The sequence below is a fragment of the Ranitomeya variabilis genome, chromosome 5 (genome assembly GCF_051348905.1).
Source record: "Ranitomeya variabilis isolate aRanVar5 chromosome 5, aRanVar5.hap1, whole genome shotgun sequence".
Classification (NCBI taxonomy): Eukaryota; Metazoa; Chordata; class Amphibia; order Anura; family Dendrobatidae; genus Ranitomeya; species Ranitomeya variabilis.
Window position 1 is genome coordinate 36,093,293 of NC_135236.1, and position 16,221 is coordinate 36,109,513.

General features: G+C 43.8%; 1 long non-coding RNA gene across 1 annotated transcript in view; it reads right to left on the minus strand.

The window, feature by feature from the left end:
- LOC143773266 (uncharacterized) overlaps positions 1-15,962 on the minus strand; it is a 34,350-nt gene extending 18,388 nt beyond the window's left edge. The window contains exon 1 of the long non-coding RNA XR_013215119.1: positions 15,902-15,962. This is a non-coding gene — a long non-coding RNA (uncharacterized LOC143773266). The remainder of the gene's footprint in view (positions 1-15,901) is intronic.
- Between the last annotated feature and the right edge of the window lie 259 nt (positions 15,963-16,221).

A 16,221-nucleotide genomic window follows, 5' to 3' on the forward strand; every position in this document is an offset into this window, starting at 1 on the left:
CTCGTAATGCCCATACACTAAGTCTATGGGCTGACAAACATTTCCCCATGGGGGATACATTTTTTAAAAATATTTAATGGGGATCATAGACATCCTGTTATGGATAGCGGAACACGCCAAGTATAGATAGGTAGCTACAAGGTGCGTTCAAAGCCCGGGTCCACCGTGCAGAGATATCTGCTGCAAAGTAACGGCGGATAACCTCTGAGCTCTCACGTGGGTTAAGCTTCACCCCGTGTGAACTGGAAGCCATCTCTCTTGCCTCACAGAGTCGCGCTGTACACAAAACTATTACCATAACTAGGGTTGTTCTTGTGCAGCGCCCCAGAGTCTTGGTCGTTGCAGTACTGTGGCTCCGCCGCTAAGGGGGGCTATGGTACGTCTGATGGCACTGAAGGAGTTCATCTGACCAGGTATCACATACACCAATACATTTCACAGTCGGGCCTCCAGGGGGAGCTAAGGGTGCTATTTATTAGGCCACTCCTCACCACAGTGGGTAAACTGGGGGTCAGGCAGGAAGTTAGTCAGAAAGCTGACTGGGTTGGAACCAGGCAACACCTTGTGGCAGAGGGTGTTGTGGGGGGAAGATTCGGTAGGGTCCCTGTCAGGTTTTGGACCCTGACAGAGGCCTGGCAACAAGGAAGAACGTCACGGGACCGTGCCTGCTCAGTATAGCGGCGGTGCCCTAAGAAAGGATCAGAAGCGAGATATATTGTGCTGAGTGAGAAACGAGATCAAAGCAAGAGGAGAAATACCAGTAGGAGTCGTGCTGTAAGACCGAGGCAACATCCTACTGAGGCGCACAACCGGCGGCCGGAACGCCGAGGAAGTATTTATATATCTAGCTCCAAGCAATACTTCAAACCACGGCAGGACAGTCAGTCTCAGGCGGGCTGTCTAACATACATCACCTATGAAGACATGGGGGGCGCACTAGGAGAGGGGCGACTCTAGGGTCCCGGAAGAGCTTCGAGCCTACTCGTCATACGGGTGCCGTCCTAACCAAAACATCAGGGAGGGACGGAGGAGAAGAACATCATCCGAACGAGTTGTGAGGGAACATCAGAAACAGACACAACAGTTGTGGGGTACTATCCCGTAAGCACAGCAGGGGAGGACCACAACACATAGCGCTAGCGGGAAGGCACAGATTTCCACCTGCAAAGAGAACTCTGGAGGTGCCATTGGACCGGCCGGACTTGCGCGGCCTGGTGAACCGTATTCCGGACTGAGGACCCAGAGATCTTCAGTAAAGAGGTAAAGAGACTGCAACCTGGTGTCCTCGTTATTTACTGCGACCGGCACTACACCGCACCCCGACCACCATCCATATCTATCATTCACTGTACACCCCTCAGCAGGGTCACGGACCGGGTCTAGCCACCGTGACAACCCCAGAGCAGAGACTCAGAGGCCCGGTACCGGGTACCCCTCGGCCCTGCGGCAGTGGGGGCGCTACACTTGCTCTGGAACTCTTCTGTGCTAACTGCACACATGAAGGAACCAGATGCTAAGCCAAGGCTAATTGCCCCCACTGACGCTAGCTGCCTGCCTGTACAGTCCCAAAGCTACAGCCTCATACCAAATATGTATAGAGGTATAGTATCCACTGGCATAAGCCAAACACATTTGATACTAGCGCATGGCCGTGCGGCCATGCAAACCTTTTATAGTTGCAGCTCTACAGGACCTTCCTGGTGGACCAATGGGAGCTGCTAAAGGGCCTGAGCGTGTGACCCCCAACCTCCAATGAGAAGTCCTCCCATGGGCATGCTCAGTGCGTGAAAAGCAGAACTTAGTCCCAGAAAACAAGAGCAGAGCCTGGAAAGGCAACAATAACCATCCACACCTTATCAGGCTGGAACCTGAGCAGGTTCCACTGCGGCTGGAGGAGAATGGGAGACCGCAGCGGAGATGGTTTGAGATTCCCCCTGTGCAGCGGTGGGAACTCGACACCTAACACCTGTTAAGTGTAAGCTCTTATGGTCAACTAGCTTTTGTCTTTTCTTCTCCTTTCTCCCACATATTTTTACGAGCAATTAAAAGCTTTCCAACACTGAGATTTGAGCAAATTTATTTGATGCAAACATAATTTTTTTGAGAAAGTTCATAGAATTTCATAAGATCTGCTCGTCTCTTATAATTATTCTCATTTTGACACTGTATAGTATTTCCATTCCACAGTACATGGTATGATGCTGTTGAAGCGGCCAACAAAAGGCATAACACAGGGTATCATTCATTATCACATTTTGACTGTTTAAGTCAAAATATTTTTTTAAAAATCATACTTTTCAAATACATCTAGTCTCAAGCTACTTGTGGATATCTCACAACTTTCAGAATATGAGCCATGAGTATTGAGAATGTTGATGTACTGTAGCCTATGAAAGCAACCAGTTGATTCCTCTTTTGGCACTGGTTGTTGGGTATAGCTCCATGTTGCCTTCAAGTTCCCTCTGGAGAAGTCGACAAGAATCATAAACCTGGAAACCCTAAGTCAGGTTGGGAAGAATGTTGGGATTATTGTTAATTTCCTTCATTGTATACCTTATAATCTGTAACTGAAGATATTTATCTAGCTGAAATCTACAATAAGAAAACATTAAACATCTAGACTTTAGGAAGGCTGGAAATTTCTCCAGAAATCATTGAAAAGTTTATGGAATTCCCCATTTATAATTTGAAAGGCAATTTATTTAAAAGTCTCTTTACACTGAATAAGAAAAATTACAGAAGAGCAATTGATGACATATATGTCTGAAGGCGGGGACAGTGATACCAGAACTTATTGGGCCCAGGGCTCACATGTCATAACAACTGTGCATTTGTCCCGGGAACATGAATGCCGACATCGCTGGATCGGTACCGGCATGGGAGTATAAGTGTTTTTATTTTTACGATTGCAAACAGATCGAGGAAGGGTTGTCCTAGTACTGTACAAACCCTTTAGTCCCTCTGCTCCCTCACCACTCATACACTTGCCAAAGACAAAGTAGACTTGAATTTTTTTATTATTTTTTCACAAACTGAGACTACCAATCCGATTTTCAATGTTATTCAGCAAAACAGTATTTCACCGCAATCAAAATTCGGCTTTTTTATCCCCTGTCTGTAAAGATGAGCTGTTTATTCTGATATCCTAACCCTGAGCTGTAAAATCCCAAAATATTTACTTCTTTCCCTGACCTCATCTTTTATTGTATCTGTGAAACCCCCTAGTTAGGCCATGTGATGTGATAGCTGCATCACGGGAGAATATACTTGAGCGTGCCTGACATCTTGAGACTGCTCTCTGATGATGCAATTTTCAGCAGTGCGTAAATGGCACTGGAATTTATTTTATTTTTCTTGCGATTCTCACAAATTCTATAACAATCTGTTAGAATTCGAAGAGACCTGGAAATTTCAGTAAATTTTATTTCTAGTGGATTTAGTGCCCAGTAAAAATATTATAGACACCAGCAGTCCTGAGACACTAGTTGTAGAAAGAAGAACAATCCCTTTGGGGAAGATGGTCCCATGCTTATGACTTGAATCTGACTGCTTCAGGAGGTCTCACAACTTCATAGTCCAAGTTTATAAAAGGAACTCTACTGCATCACTCTTAATACTCCATGCTTGCATTGTTCGGCCCTCTACTCAGTTACAAATCCAAATCTTTAAGAACAATGTCATAAGCACTGTAAATTCCAGATAAAATTCAGTTTCTATTGCTCATGACATCAAAAGCAAGTGGAAATATTTTGGCCATTTTTTGGGGGGGATAAATGTTGCCTTTAGGGCTCTTTCACACGTCCTGATATTTCCGGTACCAGAAAAAACCAGTACCGGAGATATCCGTGTCCGTATGTCCGTGTGCTCAAGTGGCACATACGTGCGGCATCCGTGTGCCACCCGTGTGCCGCCTGAGGACCACACGGACCGTGCAGGAGAGACAGCGCTACACTAAGCGCTGTCCCCCCCGCATGTGGTGCTGAAGGCAGAATTCATCTCTTCTTCCCCGCCGGAGAGAAGAGATGAAAGATCTTTTTTTTTTTTTCTGGGGGGGGGTGAAAAATAAAGTTTGCATGTGCCCCCGCGTCCCCCCCAGTGCGCCGCCTGGCCTCTTGCCGCAGAAATACTCACCCGGCCAGCTCCTGCGATGTCTCCTGTGTCCTCTCCGCGCTGCCAGCTTCTCCTGTGTGAGCGGTCACGTGGTTACAGTCAGTGAATAATCCCTGACTGTAATGAGCGGTCCCACGTGACCGCTCACACAGGAGAAGCTGGCAGCGCGGAGAGGACACAGGAGACATCGCAGGAGCTGGCCGGGTGAGTATTTCTGCGGGAAGAGGCCAGGCGGCGCACTGGGGGGGGGGGAACGCGGGGCCACATGCAAACTTTATTTTTCACCCCCCCCCCAAAAAAAAAAACAAGAAAAAAAACCTTTCATTTCTTCTCTCCGGCGGGGAAGAAGAGATGAATTCCGCCTTCAGCACCACACGCGGGGGGGGGGGGCACAGCGCTTACTGTAGCGCTGTCTCTCCTGCGGGCGGTACGTGCACACGGAGGAGAGTGCACACTGTTCTCCGTGTGCACGTGTGCTGTCCGTATTGTGGTCCGTGCTGCCGGTGGAAAACGGACATGTCGACGTGTTTTCAGCACGGACATACGGTCCGTGTGAAAACACGCACATGTGCATAGACCCATTCATTTGAATGGGTCTACGTGTGTCAGTGTCTCCGGTACATGAGAAAACTGTCACTACACGTACCGGAGACACTGACGTGTGAAAGAGGCCTTAAAGTGATGATCAATAAAGGTGGAAATATTCTGGAACCTAATGTGAGCTGAACCTTCTTTTGATTGAGCTACATAATCCAACCCAATCTTGGTTGGACCAACATGACTGACCCTTCATGACCCAGCCTATTTTGACCTTAATGACCTGGCCGTTTTTTGCAATTCTGACCAGTGTCCCTTTATGAGGTAATAACTCAGGAACGCTTCAACGGATGCTAGTGATTCTGAGATTGTTTTTTCGTGACATATTGGGCTTCATGCTAGTCGTAAATTTAGGTCGATAATTTCTGCGATTATTTGTGAAAAAAATGGAAATTTGGCAAAAATTTGGAAAATTTTGCAATTTTCACATTTTGAATTTTTATTCTGTTAAATCAGAGAGTTATGTGACACAAAATAGTTAATAAATAACATTTCTCACATGTCTACTGTACATCAGCACAATTTTGGAAACAAAATTTTTTTTTGCTAGGAAGTTATAAGGGTTAAAATTTGACCAGTGATTCCTCATTTTTACAACAAAATTTACAAAACCATTTTTTTTAGGGACCACCTCACATTTGAAGTCAGTTTGAGGGTTCTATATGGCTGAAAATACCCAAAAGTGACACCATTCTAAAAACTGCACCCATCAAGGTGCTCAAAACCACATTCAAGAAGTTTATTAACCCTTCAGGTGTTTCACAGCAGCAAAAGCAACATGGAAGGAAAAAATGAACATTTTACTTTTTAGTCACAAAAATGATATTTAGCAACAATTTTTTTATTTTCCCAAGGGTAAAAAGAGAGACTGGACCATGAAAGTTGTTGTGCAATTTGTCCTGAGTACGTTGATACCTCATATGTGGGGGTAAACCATTGTTTGGGCGCACGGCAGGGCTCGGAAGGGAAGGTGCGCCATTTGACTTTTTGAATGAAAATTTGGCTCCAATCTTTAGCGGACACCATGTCGTGTTTGGAGAGCCCCCGTGTGCCTAAACATTGGAACTCCCCCACAAGTGACCCCATTTTGGAAACTAGACGCCCCAAGGAACTTATCTAGATGCATAGTGAGCACTTTAAACCCCCAGGTGCTTCACAAATTGATCCCTAAAAATGAAAATGTACTTTTTTTTCACAAAAAAATTATTTTAGCCTCAATTTTTTCATTTTCACATGGGCAACAGGATAAAATGGATCCTAAAATTTGTTGGAAAATTTCTCCTGAGTACACTGATACCTCACATGTGGGGGTAAACCACTGTTTGGGCGCACGGCAGGGCTCGGAAGGGAAGGTGCGCCATTTGACTTTTTGAATGAAAATTTGGCTCCAATCTTTAGCGGACACCATGTCGTGTTTGGAGAGCCTCCGTGTGCCTAAACATTGGAGCTCCCCCACAAGTGACCCCATTTTGGAAACTAGACGCCCCAAGGAACTTATCTAGGTGCATAGTGAGCACTTTAAACCCCCAGGTGCTTCACAAATTGATCCGTAAAAATGAAAATGTACTTTTTTTTCACAAAAAAATATTTTAGCCTCAATTTTTTCATTTTCACATGGGCAACAGGATAAAATGGATCCTAAAATTTGTTGGGAAATTTCTCCTGAGTACGCCGATATCTCATATGTGGGGGTAAACCACTGTTTGTGCACATGGTAAGGCTCAGAAGGGAAGGAGCGCCATTTGACTTTTTGAATGAAAAATTATCTCCATCGTTAGCGGACACCATGTCGCGTTTGGAGAGTCCCCGTGTGCCTAAACATTGAAGCTCCCCCACAAATGACCCTATTTTGGAAACTAGACCCCCCAAGGAACTTATCTAGATGCATAGTGAGCACTTTAAACCCTCAGGTGCTTCAGAAATTGATCCGTAAAAATGAAAAAGTGCTTTTTTTCACAAAAAATATTTTTTAGCCTCAATATTTTCATTTTCACATGGGCAACATGATAAAATGGATCCTAAAATTTGTTGGGAAATTTCTCCTGAGTACGCCGATACCTCATATGTGGGGGTAAACCACTGTTTGGGCGCACGTTGGGGCTCGGAAGGGAGGGAGCACCATTGGACTTTTTGAACGCAAGATTGGCTGGAATCAATGGTGGCGCCATGTTGCGTTTGGAGACCCCTGATGTGCCTAAACAGTGGAAACCTCTCAATTCTAACTCCAACACTAAGCCCAACACACCCCTAACCATAATCCCAACTCTAGCCATAACCCTAACCACAACCCTAACCCCAACACACCCCTAACCCCAACACACCCCTAACCATAATCCCAACCCTAACCCTAATCCCAACCCTAACCACAACCCTAACCCCCAACACACCCCTAATCATAACCCCTCACCACAAGCCTAATCTTAAACCTGTTTCCAACCCTAGCCCTAATTCCATCCCTAACTCTAATTCCAACCCTAACCCTAAGGCTATGTGCCCACGTTGCGGATTCGTGTGAGATTTTTCCGCACCATTTTTTAAAAATCCGCAGGTAAAAGGCACTGAGTTTTACATGCAGATTTACCACGGATTTCCAGTGGTTTTTGTGTGCATTTCACGTGCGGATTCCTATTGAGGAACAGGTGTAAAACGCTGCGGAATCTGCACAAAGAATTGACATGCTGCGGAAAATACAACGCAGCATTTCCGCGTGGTATTTTCCGCACCATGGGCACAGCGGATTTGGTTTTCCATAGGTTTACGTGGAACTGTAAACTTGTTGGAAAACTGCTACGAATCCGCAGCAGCCAATCCACTGCGGATCCACAGCCAAATCCGCACCTTGTGCACATAGTCTAATTCTAAGGCTATGTGCACACGCTGCGGAAAACGCTGCGGATCCGCAGCGTGTCCGCAGCAGTTTCCCTTGAGTTTATTGTTCAATGTAAACCTATGGGAAACCAAAAACGCTGTGCACATGCTGCGGAAAAAACAGAGCGGAAACGCAGCAGTTTACATGCCGCAGCATGTCACTTCTTTCTGCGGATTCTGCAGCGGTTTTACAACTGCTCCAATAGAAAACCGCAGTTGTAAAACCGCAGTGAAATGCACAGAAAAAATGCAGAAAAACCACGTTGAATCCGTGATAAGTCCGCAGTGGTTTTGCACTGCGGATTTATTAAATCCACTGTGGAAAAATCCACAGAGGACCAGAATACATGTGCATAGCCATACCCTAACCCTAACCCTAACCCTAACCCTAGCTCTAACCCTAGTTCTAACCCTAACCCTAACCCTAGTTCTAACCCTAGTTCTAACCCTAACCCTAACCCTAACCCTAGTTCTAACCCTAGTTCTAACCCTAGTTCTAACCCTTGTTCTAACCCTAACCCTAACCCTAGTTCTAACCCTAGTGGGAAAAAAAATAATAAAAAAATATTTTCTTTATTTTATTGTTGTCCCTACCTATGGGGGTGATAAAGGGGGGGTTCATTTACAATTTTTTTTTATTTTGATCACTGTGATGTACATGGAATGAATCTGCCGGCCGGCAGATTCGGCGGGTGCACTGCGCATGCGCCCGCCATTTTGGAAGATGGCGGCGCCCAGGGAGGAGGCGGATGGACACCGGGAGGCTCGGTAAGTATGAAGGGGTGAGGGGGGGAGCACGGGGGGTGGATCGGAGCACAAGGGGGGTGGATCGGAACACAGGGGGTGGATCGGAGCACAGAGGGAGCGGACAGGAGGACGGGGGAGCGGACAGGAGGACGGAGGGGAGCGGACCACAGTACGGGGGACTGGGGAGGAGATCGGTGGCGGTGGGGGGGGCAGATCAGGGTTTCCAGCCATGGCCGATGATATTGCAGCATCGGCCATGGCTGGATTGTAATATTTCACCACTTTTCATAGGTGAAATATTACAAATTGCTCTGATTGGCTGTTACACTTTCAACAGCCAATCAGAGCGATCGTAGCCACGTGGGGGTAAAGCCACCCCCCCCCCTGGGCTAAAGTACCACTCCCCCTGTCCCTGCAGATCGGGTGAAATTGGAGTTAACCCTTTCACCTGATCTGCAGGGACGCGATCATTCTGTGACACAGCATATGCGTCACAGGTCGGATTGGCACCGACTTTCATGACGCATACGCTGTGTCACAGGTCGGGAAGGGGTTAAAACCTCACACACATATTAACGTAGATCATCAACTGATCTCACCGCAATTGATGAATTTGGATGAATTTTATGAAAGACCAGCTATAAAATCTGAAGGCCTGAGAGTGAACATGGTCAGCCATCTCTCATGTAACGACACGAATCTAAGGTTCTCTTTGCTCTCACGACAAGAAGAAGAGACATCTTAAATGTTGAAAAGACAGTGCCCTGAAATTATTCAGTACCACAGATGAAACATCACAGAATACTGCTAACTATATTGTTTTTTTTATAAATATCGATATTTAAACCCTAAACACTTTTGTAATTTGCTTTATTATAAATTACCCATCATTCTCCTTATACAGCTATTCCTTTCCTGTCCTAAATTAGGATGTCACCAGTGGTCAGTGCTGTTGTCATTTATGACAGCTTCGCCTCCAACCCTTGAATCAAAAGGTGTCAGCTTCATGACATGCCTGAAGAACTGAAAGAGGGTTACAACCCAAGTTATTAGAATTTCACAATGAACAGGACTGAGCAGCAAGCAATGTATGAACATATGTGCAGGCTACAGAAAGCAACCCTCTGAAAAATGTTTATAAGCCAATTAGTTGCATCATGCATGTATTTGTAGCCAAAATGACATGTATTTTAGAAAATAAATTGTCCATAAATGTGTTTATAGAGTTTAATGACAAATATCAGGTTTTACAGCTGCTTCAATATCACACTACAGTCACCGCTGTGTTGGCACCCTTGAAATTGATGTAAAAAATGAAGTTTTTTTCCCCCCAGACAAATTATTGCAATTACACATCTTTTGTTATACATGTTTGTTTATTTATTTTGTGGGTATTGGAACAACACAAAAAACAAAACTGAAAAAAAGGCAAAATGGATATAATTTCACGCACAAAAAAATTGCAGACAAAAATTGATGGCACCTTTCCAAAAGTATGAGTAAACAAATTGTTTTCAAGCATGTGATGCTCTTTCAAACTCACCCATGGCAAGTAACAATTTCAAAGGTGCCAAAACTATTTCTATAATTTTTTCATTTTATTTCAATGTGGGTTATACATTTAAATTATTGTGCATGCAGTTTATCATAATTATTAAATATTTTTAATATTATGTATTATAAGACTCCAAAAAATTAAAATGACATAGCAAAGTAGTGTAAAAATAAATAAAATAAATAATAATAATACAAAATAAAAATAGTAATTATCATAAACGCAATGTTAGAGGTCGAGTTCCCACCTCTGCACAGGGGGGAGTCTCGAGCCATCTCCTCTGCAGTCTCTCATTCTTCTCAAGACACAGTGGAGTCTGCTCAGCGGAGACATTGGCCCCAGACTCTGGCTCGGCGTGATGATTTCTGCTGTTTTCCCAGGCTCAGCCATTGTAAACCAGTACTGGTCAGCGGTGAGCAGACATCTCTGGGACTAAGTCCTGCTTTTTCTCTTCTGAGCATGCCCAAGATAAGACCTCTCATTGGAGGTCAGGGGTCACATGCTCAAGTACTGCTGCAGCTCCCATTGGTCTTCTAGGAAGGTCCTGAAGTTGCTCTGATATTGCATCAACTTCCATTGGTCCTCTAGGAAGGTCCTGAAGCTGCTGCAGCTATAAAAGGTTTGCATGGCCGCACGGCCATGCGCTAGTATCACTTCATGTGATAAGCTTGCTAATTGTTGTCGGGCCTGTATGATTGTATTCAGGGACCCGGCTGAAATAAGCCCCTAGAATACCGGCACCTCCGGTGAGGAGTTTGTATGATTGTATTCAGGGACCAGGCTGAAATAAGCCCTCAGAATACTGGCACCTCCGATGAGGAGTTTTTGTGTGCTTCTCTGTGTGCGTGACCACTGACTGCCCTCAGCTCAGCAGTTAGCTGTGTTCCCCTGTAAAGCTAAAAGGGCACAGCATGTTCTTTTCTGTATGACTCAGTGAAGTAACTGAGTTCACTTATACCGCCATATAGTACCGTCATTTTCTAGCAGCAGTTTGTCTCCTGCACAGTGGACCCCAGGCTGCGAACGCACCAATTATAACATCCATGTTAACTCGGTGTGTTCCGCCAGTCCTCACACACAATACCTTATTGCACTGAGACTTACACCAATAACTTCAGTAAATAGAACAGCTGCCGTCTCTTAAATATATATGTATACTTATATATACTTATTGAAAGTGTTTTCTCCATCCCAGGTGAACATAAAATCAGTAGATACTTTTCATCTACAGGGACATGTTAATTGTTCTTCTTTTTATAGAACACGCAATGCGCTATATGTTGTTTCTGGACATCTTTGTATATATCGCCTGTGTCTCTTGGGTTGGACTGTAGGTCCTCTGAGAGAAAGATCTGAGATAAGATCATTTTGAAGGCAACTGATTATGGTGGCTACCTTTTTTAGCCTTGATCACCTTTTACATAATGTATTATGTAGATGTAAATATTACACATTTCTCCAATCTCTAAAAGTTATTTTAAAATGACTGAGGCTTTTCAATGATGCTCATCTGTTACATTTAACAGTTCTTATGCCGCTGGTCAATGGGATTCTTTGCTGCTTTTGTATTTTCAGTGCAACGGAATAACTTATGATCTTACACCATTCATGCTATCCCTATATGCTCCATAGTTGGCACATTTTCTTCTGTTCTCCTACTCTCTTTAACTTTTAGACCCTGGTGGTAGATGCCACCTTATTATACATGCCTTAGCCACACTGGTAATCCCAGTATAGCGATTGAGTGATCACCGTCAATCCAACTTCTCTCACTCAGGAGTAGGTTTGGGGGAAATAAACAATAATGGGAATCAACAAGGCCAAACAAGTGCAACTTTTTTGTCTTTTACTCAACCAATAACAACTGGTATTTTCTTCTTTTCTAATAGATAGCTCTTTAGCATCAGGTTGCAAGGCACTGGTTCCTGATGTCATCCTGGTCAATGTGTGGGGGGGACAGTGGTAATCCGACCAACTATATGTAGATATTTCCCTAGAGATGACAGAGGCAGCTTGTATTTAGAACTGATTTTACTGGAGGTAATCAGGTAGATAACTATATACAGTTGTGAGGTAAATGGGTCAGCTTATTCCTTACAAATGAACATTTGCAGACAGGCAGTTTCTCAGTGTGATATTGGCTGCTTTCAAGTTCTCTCTCTGTGGAGACCCTCACTCAATTACACCTCAGTGGCTGAGCTGTCTGTTTTCTTCCCTCTGAGGTGACTTGCCCTCCCAGAAATGCAGTGAAAATCCTCTCACAATGGTGGATGTCCGCTGCCTTCCCTGCTATCTCCCTGTGCAGGGCTCAGATCCCTGTAGAGGCCGGTCTTCTGTCACTCTCAAATACCTGGCTTACTGCCATCACCATCCTTTTCTGACTGACCCAAATCTTACCGCCTCATAACAGTTAGCTCCTCCCCATAGGATGTGAATTTCCAAGAAGCAGTCATTGGATGACTCACTGTCAATACTCCTTCCCATAAAACTCACTAAAACCTTTACTGATGTTGTCCCTGTAAGAAAATTCACAATTAAGCAAGACGAGCAAAGAAATGGGAATAATATAGGAAAAACCACATGCATTGAAAATGAAGAAATAACATAACAAAAATACTTCTATCTCAGGAACTTTATGTGATAGAGCAAAACTAAGCATATTTTTGAAATCTGCACATCAAACTCCATAAAACAGACATATTATCTTTGCTCGTGATTTTTATGTGTTAACCAGTGTAATGGAAGGACAAGATGGAAGGTCAAGATGCTGATGGGATACGCATAAAAAGACCAGAGGAGAGGTGAATATAAAGGTTTACTAACTTTTTTCAACCCTTACTAGCCCTCTGAATCAAGCAAACATTCTGGCCCATGGCCACCCTTTTGCTTAATTTGAACATCTTGAATCTCCAAAAATTTGGATTTATTAGAATATGAATTTTAGGGGAAATGTATATGATTTTATTTGGAATCAAATTGTTTTATTAAAATCAATTTGCTCATCTCTACTCTAAGGAATTAAATATTATATTTCAACTATCCAGCTGTCATTAATATATATTTGGGAAAATATTAGGTCCACATACTGTTCCTCAATGTCAATCATCTCTAGCTTACATAATGTAAAAGTTTAGATGCTGTTAAACATAAGCTTCTTTAATGACCAACTGTTAGGGTATGTGCACACGCTGCGGACTGGTGTGCGTTTTTTTCCTCACTGATTTTGATAAATCCGCAGGGCAAAAACACTGCGTTTTTCCTGCGGATTTATTGCGGATTTACCGCGGTTTCTACTGCGGTTTTACACCTGCAGTTTTCTAATATGGAGCAGGTGTAAAACCGCTGCAGAATCCGCACAAAGAATTGACATGCTGCGGAAAATAAACTGCTGCGTTTCTGCGCGGTTTTTCCGCAGCATGTGCACAGTGGTTTTTATTTTCCATAGGTTAACATGGTACTGTACACCGCATGGAAAACTGCTGCGGATCCGCAGCGTCAAAAACCGCAACGTGTGCACATGGCCTTAGGTGTCGAGTTCCCGCCGCTATACAGGGGGAATCTCGAAACATCTCCACTGTGGTCTCCCATTCTCCTCCAGTAACAGTGGAGCCTACTCAGCAGAGATGTCGGTCCCAGTGTCTGGCTCAAGCAGATACTGTGCAGCTGGTTACTGCTGTCCTTCCAGGCTCAGCCATTGTAACCAGTACTGATCAGCGGCAAGCGGGCGTCCCTGGGACTAAGTCCCGCTTTTCTTCTTCTGAACATGCCCAATGGACAACCTCTCATTGGAGGTTGGGGGTCACATGCTCAGGTCCTGTAGCAGCTCCTATTGGACCACTAGGAAGGTCCTGGAGAGCTTCCGCTATAAAAGGTTTGCATGGCCGCACGGCCATGTATTAGTGTAAACTTATTGTCATGTGTGTGTGTGTGGATGTATGCCTGTCAATGGATGAATATCAAAGTATATCGTGGCACAGCTGTGATGGTGCTCAAAAGAAGGTTCCCACACCTGGAACAAGCGGTGGACACCGCGTTCCTCCCAGATCCCAGATGATACCGCTACCCTCCCTAGACAGGGACAAACTCTAGATCAGTCCAATATATGGATCTGAACAGCTCATAAGAGTATACAGGATTTATTCCTCTGACCTGGATTTATGAGGAGACATTTACTCTAAACGCATTTATCCGGAGATCCTCACATGATTTTGAGGACCATCGCTGGACATTCTTCCCATTATCCTCATCTATACTAAGTTATAGGATAAATTGTAGGACCTCTTTAAGTTGGCATAAGCCACACACACACATTTTTCCTGCATAGCAGCGAGTATACTGAGGAAGGTCATTCTTACTGACCGAAATGTTTATATACGAGTGACTGCCAATAAAATCCTTTCAGTTGACAAGTTGAGTGCCAAAATTTATAATATTTTGTCAATGAATGAAAGCTCCGAATCATTCCCATCCCTAGTGTTGTTGACTGTTCGCGAATGGTGGAAGCTACCTAGCGCCTGACAGTGCTATCCCGCACAGCTAGCTTTCTGGCCCAAGTCTGGGTGGTTAGTGGCGTCCACCAGAGCGGCACTGCACGCTCTCTTGTGCAGAAAATTATTAGTTCTTTTAATCTCTGACACCAAAGTAGCGGTGTCGAGCTCAAGAGGTCTAAAAAAACTCTTTCCCTGAGTCTTGGGACAGAGTTCTGTGACTCTTTGCTTGCGCTCTTTGTGCCACGGCCCACGGCCCTGTGACGCAACAGAGTTCGCTTCCTTCATACCGGGTGAAGCTAACCCGTGTGTGTATCCACATTATACTGCCACATAGTCTGTCATTACTCAGCAGCAGGTTTCATCTCTGCACGGTGGACCCCGGGCTGCAAACGCACCTTATACCATTCTTATAATTATTTGGTGCGTTCCGCTAGCCTTAACACCAACCACCAATTTTTTCTAAGAACTTTTAATAATATGGTTAAAAAAAATATTATGAAGAATACAGACAGACCATTATGTGATACAAAACTATTTTATTTGAGGCTTGGCATGGTACGCTTTGTAAAAAGGTGTTTTCGGGAATTAACTTGTGGTTGAAACAGAATAACATAACATTTAGGAAAAAACATGCAGCAGAGAATGGCCCAACTAGAAGCCATTATTGCAAAGATCTCCATCGCCACAGTGTATTTACCACTCGTACTTAGTGAAGCGGGAATGAAAGATACCCAAACTGTGAGGAATGCCAGCATGCTGAAAGTGATGAACTTGGCCTCATTGAATCTATCTGGAAGTTGTCTTGCCAAGAAAGCAACAAGGCAACTAGTTAGAGCCAAGAAACTTAGATATCCTAAAGTCAACCAATATGCCGTGGATGAGCCTCGATTACATTCAATAACTAGGACTCCAGACTTAGCTTTTAAGTTATATTCAGGGAAAGGAGGAGAAAAAATAAGCCACATTATACAGATAAGTATCTGAATGACAGTTCCTATACAGATTACCAGGTAGGAGACCTGAGGACTGGTCCATCTCTGTAAATCACTGTTGGGTTTAGTAGCCCTAAATGCAATCATAACTAAGATAGTTTTGGCCAAAATGCAAGAAACGCATAACGCAAAAATCAAGCCAAAGGCCATTTCATGTAGAAGGCATTTTAGCCTTTCTGGATAGCCGATGAATTCCAAGGAGCACAGAAAACAAAGGGACAAACAGATCAGAAGAAGACAACTGATGGTGTAGTTGTTGGCACGAACAATGGCGGTGGTCTTATTGCAAATGAGTAGTCCTAAAATAGCTATAGGCACAAAGGATGATGCCACACTGGTGGATGCCAATGTGATGCCCAACGTCTCTTCATAGGAGAGGTATTCAATTGGTTTTTGTAGACATCTGTCTCTTTCATCACTTGGCCACTTATTCCATGGACATTTAGAACAATCAGTTGCATCTGAGAAGAGATGTAACATTTTTTTACATGTTGTATGCTTTTATATTAATATTTATAATAAAAATTAAATAGGAAACATACCCGTTGCATTAGATATTTCTCCTTGTGAGCAGGGAACACATTTGAAGCAGCAACTTGGTTGTCCTGGAATGGAAGTTTTTCTGGAGCCTGGTGGACAACTTTCACTGCATCTTGAGATTGGAACCTAGAAAAAATTAAAGGATGAGTAATGTATAATACTGCATTTTAGAAATCAGTGAAACTTTTATGTTTTTTAAAATAGAATATTTGATGTGGAGGCATAGTATAGCATGGGGAGCAGGTACCGTTACTGTACAGGGATGGAGTTGGTATGCTGCAATGGCTCTCACGATTTTGGTAACCATGTGGTTTTACAGACC